Raw genomic sequence first — 13,170 nt, 5'->3', positions numbered from 1 at the left:
TGTTCTGGGAACACTCTGGGCCCTCTATACTTAGCATGTGTGATGTTTGCTGACAGGTGAGGGAACAGGACTTGTCAGAGTGCTGACTCTGTGTGGGAACTTCTGGATCTACCCATCTATATTGCTGTGTCCATTGGTGTTTCGTTATTTAGAGTACCATTCTGGATGTAGAAATGAATCTTTCATACCCTGTGTGGTGTGAATGGAAACAAGTTCTTCATCTTAGAGACATTTATTGGAATTTCATACAAGTAAATTTCCCTTTAAGGCAGATTTTATTGGCATGATTCAGATACTTCCTGCAAGCTTATCTGTGGCTTTGCTATTATGCAGACAAACGTCCATTTTAGAAAGCAGATATTTGAATCTTTTCTTTCAGCTTCTTCCACCCAGTCATTAGCTCACTTCTTCAGCCTCTAGTTCCACTGCCATAACAAGGTGGCCTGTCATTTAAAAAGAAGAAGGACTATTTTAGGATTATATGTAGCATAAAGAGAAAAGGCTGCTGTCTTGGGGGTGGTGGGTTGCTGAGGTTTTCCAGAAGTGAGGATTCATTGACCTTTTCTCTATTTCTATATAAAAACGGTTTTTTTTGTTTTTTTTTTCTTTTTTAAAAATGGATACCATATATCCACAGTTGTAAAAAACAGGGGGGGGATAGCACACTGAAAATCAAATTTATCTCTTGTGCTTATTGGCCATGGATGGTTATTTGCCTGGTACAGTTACTGATTTATTTTCCCCAGATACAATGTGCACATAGTACATAGTGTGCTCTTATTTCTTACTTTGATGTTTGCCTTCACAGTGTATTATTATTGACTTCATATTAGTATTTATAAATGGGTTGGCCTCACTCACATTTTGAGTCCGTACTATAATTTGTTTGTAAGTCTTTGTCTGTAAAAATATGTAGATGAACAGCTGAAGTTGCCTTTGGTAACTCTCTGAAACTTTGGAAACATAAGCAGTGACTTCTAAGCACAGTTCAACCTGTCCACCACTGTGTTGCTTCTGTGAAGTACCTATGTGTGTGTCGGTGGGGGTTCTCCCAGGTTCAGACCCAGACTCCTGCCTTGAGTAGGATAGTTCTACTTTCCAGTGACTTAGCCATCAAGGTAGAGTGCTAGATGACAAATCATATCTGCAGATGAATTTTTTACAATGACTTGTGGCATCAGAATTGAGATTGTCAGGGGTTGGAATGGTTTGGCTTTGGAATGAGATATGGAAACTGGTGGAAAAGGGTAAACAGGAAGGGTGTCTGTAAGCAAACATGACCCTACAACTCCATCAAATGAGCTTCCTTACCAGGTCCAGGTCAGCTTCCATTTGAGAACATGAGCTCCCAAAGCCAAGGCTTGGGGAAAATGATGTATCTGTTTCCCGAGGAACTATGGCTTCTAACTGGTCCACTATCATATCTCGTGGAGCACCCCTTCTCCCAGCCATGAGACTGAGATCTCTCCATCATACCCAATATTTAAACCAGTATGCATAAAAATAAATAAATAAACAAACAAACAAATAAATAAATAAATAAATAAATCCTAGCTTCTGCTCTTGTGAAATTAGACTTAATTGTAACTACACTCAGGATTTCCTGGGCCTTGCATTGGGGCACAGAGACTAGCCATCACTATGTGCCCTTTCTTCAGTCCTCAGGCTTCTGGAAACCTCTGATGAGGAGCTTGAGAAAGCATCATAGCTCTTCTCCCAAGGCTCTTTCCTTTCTCCAGGAAACCACACAGCTTCTGAAGCCGCTCTGCCAGAAGCCGCCCTGAGTTTACTCTAAATCTTTTCCTCCCTGTCAAAGAGCAGAATGTAGGTTACTTTCACAGCTTGCTCCGGAACAGTAATAAAGGCTTTACTTTACATTTACATAGCAGGAATTAAGTTGGTTTTCCTGCAACAAATGAACAGTTTTGAAGGTAAGTTCAGGTCTCTTTCTTCAGCAGAAGCTTTGAAATGAGTGTTTTTATACTTCTCCCCATCTTTGTTGTTTAAAAACAGCAAAACACAACACTTAGTTAACTACTGGTGAGACACAGCTAAGCCAGGCTTGGAAGAATCAGGGACGCTGCCACTGCTACTGTTGAGAGCTGAGCTCATTGAACACATTTGAGTACTGTAGTTTGTATCCTGTGAGCCTCATATGGGGAACATTAATGTCCTTTCTGAACATTCTTTTGACAGACTGGGTGTTATGTAAGCTCTGTATTTTCTAAAGACCTGCTGTTATGTTGGAATGCAGAGGGGCTGGCCACTGGAGGCAAGAAATAAGATAATGAGAAGAAATGGCCATTATTACCCTTAGGGGCTTACAATGTAGGAAGGGCGATAAGCAGAGGTAGAATATAGGAACTAAAATAGTTTTAGTTGCTGACAACTGAGAAAATGAGGGGGAATAAAATCCTTAGGAAAGATTAGATTTTGAAGTTTTATTTACTAAGTGTGTCTTTTCTCTGGAGTGTTAGGCTTTCTCACTATTCTGTAAAACCTGGCCCCCTGCCATGTGGCTGCCCTATGCTATGTGATGGACTTCCATGCCAATAATCCAAACATGGCTTTTCCCTTCTCTTCTCCATTCTCCTCCTTCAGGAGATTTACTCATGAGATTTACCTGTCTTGGGAGATTTTTATTTATAGAGTCTGATGAAATTGTTCTCAAGCTTCCATTTGAATCATTCTGAATCTTTTATTAACTATATTAAGAATCCCAAGTGGGGACCTTGATTTCTCTGGTATCATGTGGCGACCATGAAAAGACTCCCCCAAATTCCAGGATACAAGAAATGGAGACAGCCTGTCAAGCACATAATATAGGCCACTAAGCTACCATGTTGCATAGGAACTCCCTGCTTGCTATGCATACCTCAACTCTGCCACATGGAGCTGTAATCTCCTCAGAGTTTACTGTGCTGCTCTCTGCATGTCTATGGCATCAAAAACTTCTCTAATAAATCTATTACTCCCAACAAAAAACCCTGCCTCGATGTCTCCCTTGAACCTTAAAGTGAACTCTTTCATATTCCGGGTTTTTCCTCCACAAAGGATCTTGAATATTCATGTGATTGAACTTTAATCACAGACTTGGACATTTTGAAATATTGGAAAGGTTTTTATTTGAAGTCTTCCATGTGAAATGCTTTGGGTCTGCTTCCCTGTTGGACAGGAGTGTATCCTTGAGCTTGGGCAAAGGATCCAGGGTTTCAGACACTCAGGCTGGGTTTCTGCTCCTGCTACCTGTGTAAGTCCAGCAGGAGATCTTGTGACATCACTCTGTCAGAAGCCAAGCAAGTGAGACGTTGTTCCAACTGACAGTATGAGGCTGCCATATAAATGAGTGACTAGAGGCAGCTTGTGCAATCACGGGCCTAATCACAGTCCTTCGTATGGAAGACTGGGAGGGGAAACAGCAGAGCTTCTAGAGCACTTTTTCTGAATAGTTTTCATGGACAGCTTAGGTAGGCATTTGTCAGTTAAATAAGGCACTGCAGGACATGAGACCATGTTGTGCCACTCAAGTAGAGAAAAATAGGCAGCTTTTTGTTTGCTCAAAATGGACCTAAACACAAAGGCTACAGTAATAGCATTGCTTTTATTCCTTAGAAATTACATTTTTACTATGTGGTTAAAAGATTCATTAAGAGGAATGACTGGAGGTATGCGTGGAGATGTTAGTAATACTATTTGCCAGTAAGCACTAAGTACTTGCTTAGGTCGGTTGCACAATTCAGTTATTTGCAATGCCCCATCTCATTTAATCATCATGAGTACAGAATGGGTCAGGGACAGCTACTGTATCAGGGATCCTAAGAGGGGATAAAAGGGCAACTCAGTTAGGTGATTGGAGAGTTTAATGGAGCAATGTTCATGAAACTGGGTGGTTAGGATGTGAAACATTTCCAGGCTAGTGACAGCACTCTTCTCCACTTCTCTGCCATGGCTTATAATAGCAGAAAGTGGTGCTGAAGTCCCCTGAGCACCATGGCTGCACCCTGTGTATCTGGGAAGGAGGCATGGAGATAAGTGAAGAAACCTTGGTTTTCTCCTTCCCTCTCATTTTAGTTAGTGTATCTCCCTTCGCCAAACCCAACTTGAAACCAGGGGACTCTATTGGAGATCCTGCGGTTCAGTCTCTGGGGAGTGTAGGATAGGGTGAGAAAGCATACAGAAAGCACTTTGTGGGTAGGTAGATATCCAGGAGAGCTGCCGTATGCATTTTATAGCGGCATGCCAGAGAAGCCATTAAGCTGTGTCTTTTCCCTCAAATCACATTCATAGCAGTGGTCTCATGTGACTCAGAGAGGCTGACTCACACACCAGAAAGCTGCCTCTTTATCCATGGAAGGAAAGGGAGAATGCACCTTGCAGCTGACAGAGTTGTCACCCGGGAGTTCTTAAGGCTTAGCACTGAAGAGTAAGGGGTGGAGTGGCATGTGGACAGAAACACGTGGATGAACTGAGGACAGTTGATATAGTTGGGACCTCAGTTTTCCCTCTCTTTAAAAATGAACAAAGTGATAGTGTTGACCAATGCACAGGGCTACTTACATCCCTTCCAAAATGAAGCCTGGATCCTGCTTCTCAGTATGCTGAGACTTGTATGTTTATGCAGTTTTGAAAATATTCCCCCAGCTCTCAATTTTACAAATTTGAAATGGTGAAATTTTTTTTTCTACATTAGTGACATCCAGCCCCACTTTCAGGATAACCAAGATTGTCAAAATAAAGGCTGCATTTTTCTTAGTAGAGGTTTTCTACATGATTTTTTTTTTGAGGTTTTCTTGTAATTATTTATGAAATCTTGTTTTGAGTGCAGTGTTAGGACCCCAATGTTTGATTTGACCTCTCCTTAAAAAGTGTGATACAAAAAACAAAACAAACAAACAAACAAAAAAACTAGTGGATCTATGAGTTCAAGGCCAGCCTGGTCTACAAAGAGAGTTCCAAGACAGACAGTGCTGTGAACTAGGTTGGGAAGCACCAATGAAATTAGTAAGTATTATACTTATTAAACTTGACCTAAACTTTTCTCCCTTAAATTGCCTTGTTAATTTGCAATTAGGTAGATGGTCTTTTACTGTTGTAAAAACATCTAGTTCATTTGATTATTTACATCTCATTTATGAAACTTAGTAAAACTATGTCAAAGATGTTTGGTTTCCATGCTATTTATTGCATCTCCTGTTGATTGGCATTCATCCCCAGGCTCAAAGTGTCTGCAAATAATTCTGTAAGATAAATAAGTGCTCCACTGTCCTTCAAGAAATGATCAGGGAATCAGGTCATTGTTTAGTATGTGTGAGGCCCTGGGGTCAACTAACTCATAGTAGGAATTTGTGTGAACACATGTGTGTTTTTGAGTGTACATGTGTATGTGTGTGTGTGCTTTCTGTTTCTAACTAATTAGTATTTTCAATGCCTTCACAGCCATGAAACAAATGAACAAAGTAGGTAAGAACCATGATCATCAGACAGTCTAGTTGAAGGTTCACAAGCATTTCCCAAGAGAAAATCCTTGTTCGGTTTCTTTTCTGGTGGGTGTTTTGTGATTGCTCTGTGGGTCTCTAGGCAATGGAGTCATTGTTCTAGTCTGCCCAGATTTTGTGTGTGCATATGGGGGGGGGGGCTCTCTATACTTCTCCTTCTTCCTCCTTTGACTTCCTCCCCAACTCCTTTCTTCTTTTTCTCAGAAAATCCGGTCCAGGCCATGACACATCAGAAACCATACATAGATCCCCAAGCTTCTGTCTTTGTGAAAGAAGGTCACATAGTGGCATTCAAAGCCTGGTATGGTCACTTACTACCTTGTGACCTGAAGCTCATTGTTTTTCCTGGGTATTATTTTTTTCCACAATCGAGACATTAGTAACCTCACTAAATTTTTAATTTTTGATTATTTCTTTTATTTTTGAGACTATCTTGCATCATCGCACCCTCCCTCTTCTCCATCTCAGTACTCCTATGTCCCCTCCCCACACTTTTTCAAATTCATGTCCTCTTTCTTTATTGCTTTTTGTTATGTACATAGTATATTTATATGTATTATGCAACCTGCTCGGTTTGTATATTGTTACTTGTAAATAACTTCCAGTTATTTGGAGAGTTCATTAGGATCGCCATTATATATTTTAGGAAGTTTCCATTGCACTAGGTTTCCATACCACCCCTCAAATGTCCCTCAGTCCTAACTGTCTCTCCTTGAATTTCCTCCCTGGACTCCATATCTCTTCCCCCCTACACTTGATCCTCCCATCCCTGTCACCCTATACGCAGTCCACCAATGAAATCTCTTAAATTCACCCTCCCCTAGGGAGACCCACGTGGCACTCCAGTCCCTTCCACTATACCTAATCTCTGTGGGTCTACAGATTGTAACTTGGTTATCATTAACAGCAACTATATACATATTCATGAATACATAACATATTTATCTTTCTGAGTCCGTGTTACCTCACTCAGGGTGATTTTTTTCTAGTTCTTTCCATTTTATGCAAGTTTCATGATGTCATTTTTTAACAGTTGAATAATACTCCATTGTATAAATGTACCACATTTTCCTTATCCATTCTTCTGTTGAGGGACATCCAAGTTGTTTCCAGTTTCTGGCTATTATGACTAGAGCAACAATGAACATGGTTGAGCAAGTGTCCTTGTGGTGGGACAGAGTATTCTTTGGGTATATGCTTGAGTGGTATACCTGGATCTTGATGTAAATTGATGTCCATTTTTCTGAGAAACACTGTATCAGTTTGCACTACCAGCAATGGTTGAGTGTGTCCCTTACTCCACATCCTCACCATCATGAGCTGTGACTTGTTTATTGACTTTAGCCTTTCTCGTGGCTATCAGATGAAATTCCAATGTTCTTTTGATTTTCATTTCCCGTGATGACTAAGTGTGGTGGTTTGAAAGAAATAGCTCCCATAGGGAGTGGCACTGTTAGGAGATATGGCCTTATTGAAGTAGGTATGGCCTTGTTGGAAGAAGTGTGTCACTATGGGGGTGGGATTTGAGGTCTCTGTTGCTCAAGCTTTACTCAGTGTAACAGTCTACTTCCTGTTGCCTGCATATCAACATATGGCAGCTCCTTCCCCAGCATCATGTCTACCTGCCTGCTGCCATGCTCCCCTCCATGGGGATAATGGACTAAACATATGAAAGTATAAGCTGCCACCTCAATTAAATATTTTCCTTTATAAGAGTTGCCATGGTCATGGTGTCTCCTCACAGCAACAGAAATCCTAACAAAGACACTACGTATGTTGACACTTCTTTAAGTGTTTCTCAGCCATTTGAGATTAGTCTATTATGAATTCCCTATTTAGATCTGTACTCCATTTTTAATTGGATTATTTGGATTTTTGATACCTAACTTCTTGAGTTATCCCCCATTTCTCTTCTATCAGGTTCAGTGTATCTGATTTTGTGTTGAGGTCTTCAATCCATTTGTAGTTGATTTTTGTACAGGGTGATAAGTATGGATCTGTTTGCATCTTTCTACATGCCATTGGTTAAAGATTCTGTCTCTTTTCCAGTGTATATTTCTGGCTTCTTTATCAGAAATCATGTGTCCTTAGGTGTATGAATTTGTATCAGGGACTTCAGTTCCCTTGATAAATGTGTTTGCTTTTATGCCAACACCATGTTATTTTTATTACTTAGTTTTCTAGTTCAACTTGATATTGGAAATGGGGAGACCTCCAGAAGTTTTTGTTGTTCAGGATTGTTTAGTTATCCTGGGTTTTTTGTTTTTACATATTAAGCTGAGAATTTTCTTTTCAAGATCTGTGAAAAAATGTTTTAGAATTTTGATGGGGATTGTATTGAATCTATAGATTGCATTTGGTAGGAGAATGATTTTTTTTTACTGTGTTAATCCCATGAGCATACATGACCATTCCATCCTCTGATATATTTTTAAATATATTTATTCAAAGACCTAAAGTTTTTATTATGCACATCTTTTACTTACTTGGTTACAGTTTCCCTGATCTATTTTATTATATTTGGGGCTATTGTGAAAGATGATATAGTTCCCCTGATTTTTTTCTCAATTTCTATATAGGAGGCTACTGATTTTTATGAGTCAAGTTTGTTATCAGCTACTTTGCTGAAAGTGGTCATCGGCTGTCAGAGTTCTCTGGTGGACTTTTTAGGGTCACTTTTGTATACTATCATATTATTTTCAAATATTCTTTGACTTCTTCTGTTCTGATCTGAATACCCCCTTTTTGCTTTATAACTGCAATTATTTCAATAAATATCTTTTAAAATGTGTGTATGTGCGTGTGTGTGTGTGTGTGTGTGTGTGTGTGTGTGTGTATGTGTGTGTGTGTGTGTATGTGTGTATGAATATGTGTTTGCATACAATCTAGAGTATTATATGTAGAAGTCAGAAAACAACTTGCCAGTGTTGGCTTTTCCTTTCATCGTGTGATTTCTGGGAATTGAACTCAGATCTTCAGTCTTGGAAGCAAGTACTCTTACTAGTTGAGCCATTCCCCCTTATTAATAAATATCTTTTACTCAGATGCATACTCAATGATGTTCTAGGCAATGTTTTTAATTAATACTCTTTATAAGCCAATGCCTCAAAAGTTATGAGTAGTATGTCTTGATTTAAAACTCATATTTTATGATAAATTTTGTGTTTTTTACATTTAATTTAAAAACCGGTAATAAATGTAGATCAAGTCAGATGGTAGGGTACTATCTAGCATTGATGAGGCCCTGGGTTTGGTCCAACACGTCCAATAAACCAGTTCCATGCATGTAACTCCAGGACTCAGGAGATGGAGGCCATAAGATCAGAAGTTTAAGGTCAGTGTCAGCTACATAGCAAATTCATGTCCAGTCTAAAATCTTATCCTAAAAAGATAACAGCAATAAAAGTTGGTACACTGCCAGTATGGGCATGGCAATCCATTGGAATTGCCAATTTACTCAGATGAGGACATTCATTTGCTGTGTGGTGCTGTCATCTGGAATTAGAATAATACATTGAGTTTCACAAACTGAGAAGCAGAAACTAGAAACATAAGCCAGTGAGCTGTGAAATGGTGGCGTATTAACACATGCCCCATTGAGAATGCTTCTGCACCCCCTCCTCCTGCAGATGGGACAGGATCAGTGTTGCAGAGCTACTGAGGTTAAAGCTTTTGAGGAGATGGGGTGTGTGTGATTTTTATACATCTAGTGAAGATTTTTGGGGATTATATCCATAGGATTACTGAAATTGATTACTTGATGAGCATTAAAATTCCCTTTAGTGTGTCCCAAGTATCAGCAGATCTTTCTTACTCAGTATGTCATATTCTAAGTGAAGTTGTTTACTGGGTCACAGAGCATCTGTCAGCTACTCTACTCAGCTGTTCAGTACAAATGCAGCCATTGTCATGTGTGAATAACTGGACGTAGTTGCTTTCCAAAAGAATTTACTTGGAATGAAAAGTGCCTGTCTGTTAGTTCAATTTATGGATCTCAGAGTTCAGACCCTGATTAAAAATGAAAACAAAGAACAAGCAAAACAAACAAACAGACAAAAAAAGTCTACAGAGCCCTAGGAACTTGAGAAGATATAACCACTTGGCTAATTTTGGAACCAACATCAGGCAATTTGCTTTGCCCTGTCAGCCGAAGCTTCATTTAATACACACTCCAATCCACAACAATGGGCTTGTCAAACAGTATTTAGCCCAGTCATTCTAAGTGGCCTTACTATATCTGTTAATTTCATTTCAATAAATACCTCTCAGTTACCTGTCTTATAGAGGAGGGGAAAGGAATTCTTTCATTGGAAAATTGTTAGCTATAAAACTTCTTTACTTCTGTAAATCTGAGGTTCAATACAGAAATAGTGGTAGCCCAACTCAGAACTGTCAGCAGTAGCTTTGAATAACAGGTCGTCGCCATTTACTCTTATGTCTGCCCTCATTAGAAGTAGCAACACTAAAGCCATGTCGATCCATTTGTTATGAGAGCCCCTATAGGAGCCCATGGGAACCGGCACTCTTCCAGGGTTATAAACACAGCTCTGTTGCACCGAGCAGACAAGCTGCCCTCATCTAGGTTTCATCTCACTATTCTTTTCCACTTTCAATTCAGACTAAACATTAATAGAAGAAGTTTTGATAATCACCCATGAACTTCATGTTTTTTAAAAGGTAGTGTAGCTCTCTTCCTGTAGTGTAACCATAGCAACTGGCCAGGAACAGAGAGAGAAAGCTTTCACACATGCTGTGCTAATTAATCCTGTCCTACAGTTTTTCTTCAGCTGGAAGATGGGGTTTAATAAATTTTGCATGAGTAAGCAGGTTTTGATTTGTGAACTTTACAAAAACATAGTGTTGTCCTTATCAAAAAGATTGGAGAATATTTTAAGGTATTCTTTTTTGTAAAGAGCCATTGTTAAGTAATTTAGACTTTCCTGGAAAACATAGGGTTTATTGTGCTTAGTAAATGAATATAAATGTCCTAAGAGTGAAAACCTTTTGATCATTGATGTATGGCACACTTTCAAAACTAACATCACCTCATGTGAGGTGATGAGAGGGCTTTTCCTCAAGAGATGGAGAAAACTGTATTCTGAAATGAAAGACCCTTATTTTCTATATGACATATCTATGTACAAACCTTCTTTTTTAGAAAAACCTCTTTTTTAAACATTTGAAAATTCATCCTCAGTTTTCTTTTGGAAACTTTTGTAGCCCAGCTGAATGAAGTTGTGACTCTCTTTGACCTAAGTATGTGAGGCAGGAGAAAGTAATATAGACTGGGAATTTCTATTTGTATTTTCCACAAATACTTAACCAACGTTTCCACAAATACTTAACCAACGTAACAACTCACATTTAGTCTGCAATCACATGTAATGGTTTGATTTCCATTGTATTTAGGATATTCTGAAGTTTCATTTTTTTCCCAACTTAGACTACCACTTTCTACTTACTAATAACTAGCCTGATTGTCTGAACTGTCAAAGAAAATCTCACATTTTCCCATTTTACTATCTCTGTTTGAGCTGTCTGACAATAAGGCCTCAGGAAAAGCAAGAGAATCTAGCTTGGATGCTCTGGCATCCCATTTGACTTGACAGCCACATATGGGATGAGTCAGAACCAATTTCCAGACCTGCCTTTAGCTCATTGCTTTCTATATGGAAATGAAATTGTTTAAGGACCAGACCTTTGATGGGGTTGCCAATTCCTGCAGACACTTTCCCAGCCTTATTGTCAGATTAATAGTCCAGTTTTGTCTGAATTGAGAGTAAAGAATGTGCTACAGAGAATCTGATTGGACATAGTTCTATTTGTATGTAGAATATTAGGTGTAGTAAGTTGAGTATTGTTGTATATTTCTATACATTTTGTATATACCTATACATTTTTATGGGATATATATATGTATATATATAATATATACATATATATATATATGCGCATTAACCAATTCCATTTGTCATCACCTTATTGTCAATACTATACTGTAGGAAAATGGACTATAATGATAATTGAATTAATTAGCAATTCTTTGTCTTACCAGCTATGATGTTAATTTTAAAGTTTACAATAACCCAGAAAATTAAGAACCATGGTTAAAAAACAGGAAGAAGTTGTGTTCCTGAACATCTCTGATCATCTGAATATATCATTGAAATGAACATGTTTAAAGTAGGCTCACAGCAGAAACCTTGTATCATATTGTACTTCAAGTATGATACTGATAAGCGATCCTTTATGCTTGCCATGTTGATTTGTCACATAACTGAAAAAATGCCAGAGCTGTTCAACTTAGATGAAGAAGAGGTTTCATTTTGCTCATGGTCTCAGAAGTTTCAGTCAGTAATGGGCTGGTCCTGTTGCTTTTGGACCGATGCTAAAGGCAGAATATTAAAGGACGAAGCCCATGGTGGAACAAAGATGCTCACCTTGTCGCTGTCAGGGAGCAAAGAGAGAAAGGCTATCATCCTGACATCCCCTTCAAGAGCATGGCCAGGGAACCAATGTCCTTTGGCTAGGCCTCTTCTTCTGGAAAGGTCCATCAACTCCCAGTATCACTGTGGGCCACTGAACTGGTCTTTAACAAATGGGCCATGAGGCAGCATTTCAGGTCTTAAATATCTCATTAATCTTTAATGCCATAGTCAGAAAATGATCTATTATGACTTGTTTTACTTTCAAAAACCATGTTGTGAGATGTATGATTGTTAAAAGAAGTAGAAGGGTGGGAAGATGTCTCAGTGGTTTAGAACGCTTAGTGCTCCTGCAGAAGGGCTGAGTTCAGTTCTCAGCACCCAGATCAGGCAGCCAACGGACTGTAACTCCACTCCAGGGAATTCAATGCCCTCTTCAGGCTTTAACAGGTACCCACCCACATGCTTGTCTACATAGCATGTGCAGGTATGTACATATGTATGTGTACACACACACACACACACACACACACACACAGAGTTAAAAATAAAAATAAATCTTTTTAAAAAGGAATTAGACTGTGGACATAGCTTGTTGGTAGTATGCTTTCTTCACATGCAGTGGCAGGGGTACATGTCCACTCCTTGTTAGCACTGCAAATAAACATTCTTCAAAAAGTATTAGTTATTACATACAACCTTGGGGAAAATACTCAGAAAAACTGGCTAAATTATGAAAGGGACAGGGCTAGACGGATGGCTCGGGGCAGGAGCATGTTGTAATATACTACTTTGCAGAGAACCATGGTTAGCTTCAGTACCCATATCAGGCAGCTCACAGACACTTGTAACTCCTGCTCCAGGAGCTCTGACCCCCTTCTTGCGCCTCCGTGGGCTGCCGCATTCATGTACATATACCACCCTACACATAATTAAAAATAAAATACATTCTCTTAGAAATGGATAATCGAACATTCCAGAGTTAAACCATGGACAACATATGTGTATACATGTTTTGTTTTCTTTAACAGTCTTGTATCTGTGTGCAAATCGTTTCAGTTATTAGGTCAAATTACGTATTTTCTATTAAAGTAATGTTGCCAATTTTTGCCCGTTGCAACTTGATATCATCTTTCATCATCTATATGTTCCAGTTTGATCATCACTTTTTAGTTATGTAACTCATCGGTTTTTTTAGGTAACCTTCCCCAGTGTGTAGCTACTTGTGGGTTTTTGAGAAACACACACAC

The 13,170-nt window shown here is 39.0% G+C and overlaps 1 protein-coding gene across 7 annotated transcripts in view; it reads left to right on the top strand.

Annotated features, from left to right (window-relative positions):
* Positions 1 to 13,170, top strand: part of Cdk14 (cyclin dependent kinase 14) — a 554,492-nt gene that overhangs the window by 297,834 nt on the left and 243,488 nt on the right. The gene's annotated exons all lie outside the window — the stretch shown is intronic.

This window comes from Cricetulus griseus, assembly GCF_003668045.3.
Source record: "Cricetulus griseus strain 17A/GY chromosome 1 unlocalized genomic scaffold, alternate assembly CriGri-PICRH-1.0 chr1_0, whole genome shotgun sequence".
Lineage (NCBI taxonomy): Eukaryota > Metazoa > Chordata > Mammalia > Rodentia > Cricetidae > Cricetulus > Cricetulus griseus.
Note: the sequence above shows the minus strand (reverse complement) of the source record. Positions and strands in the feature narration are given on the sequence as shown.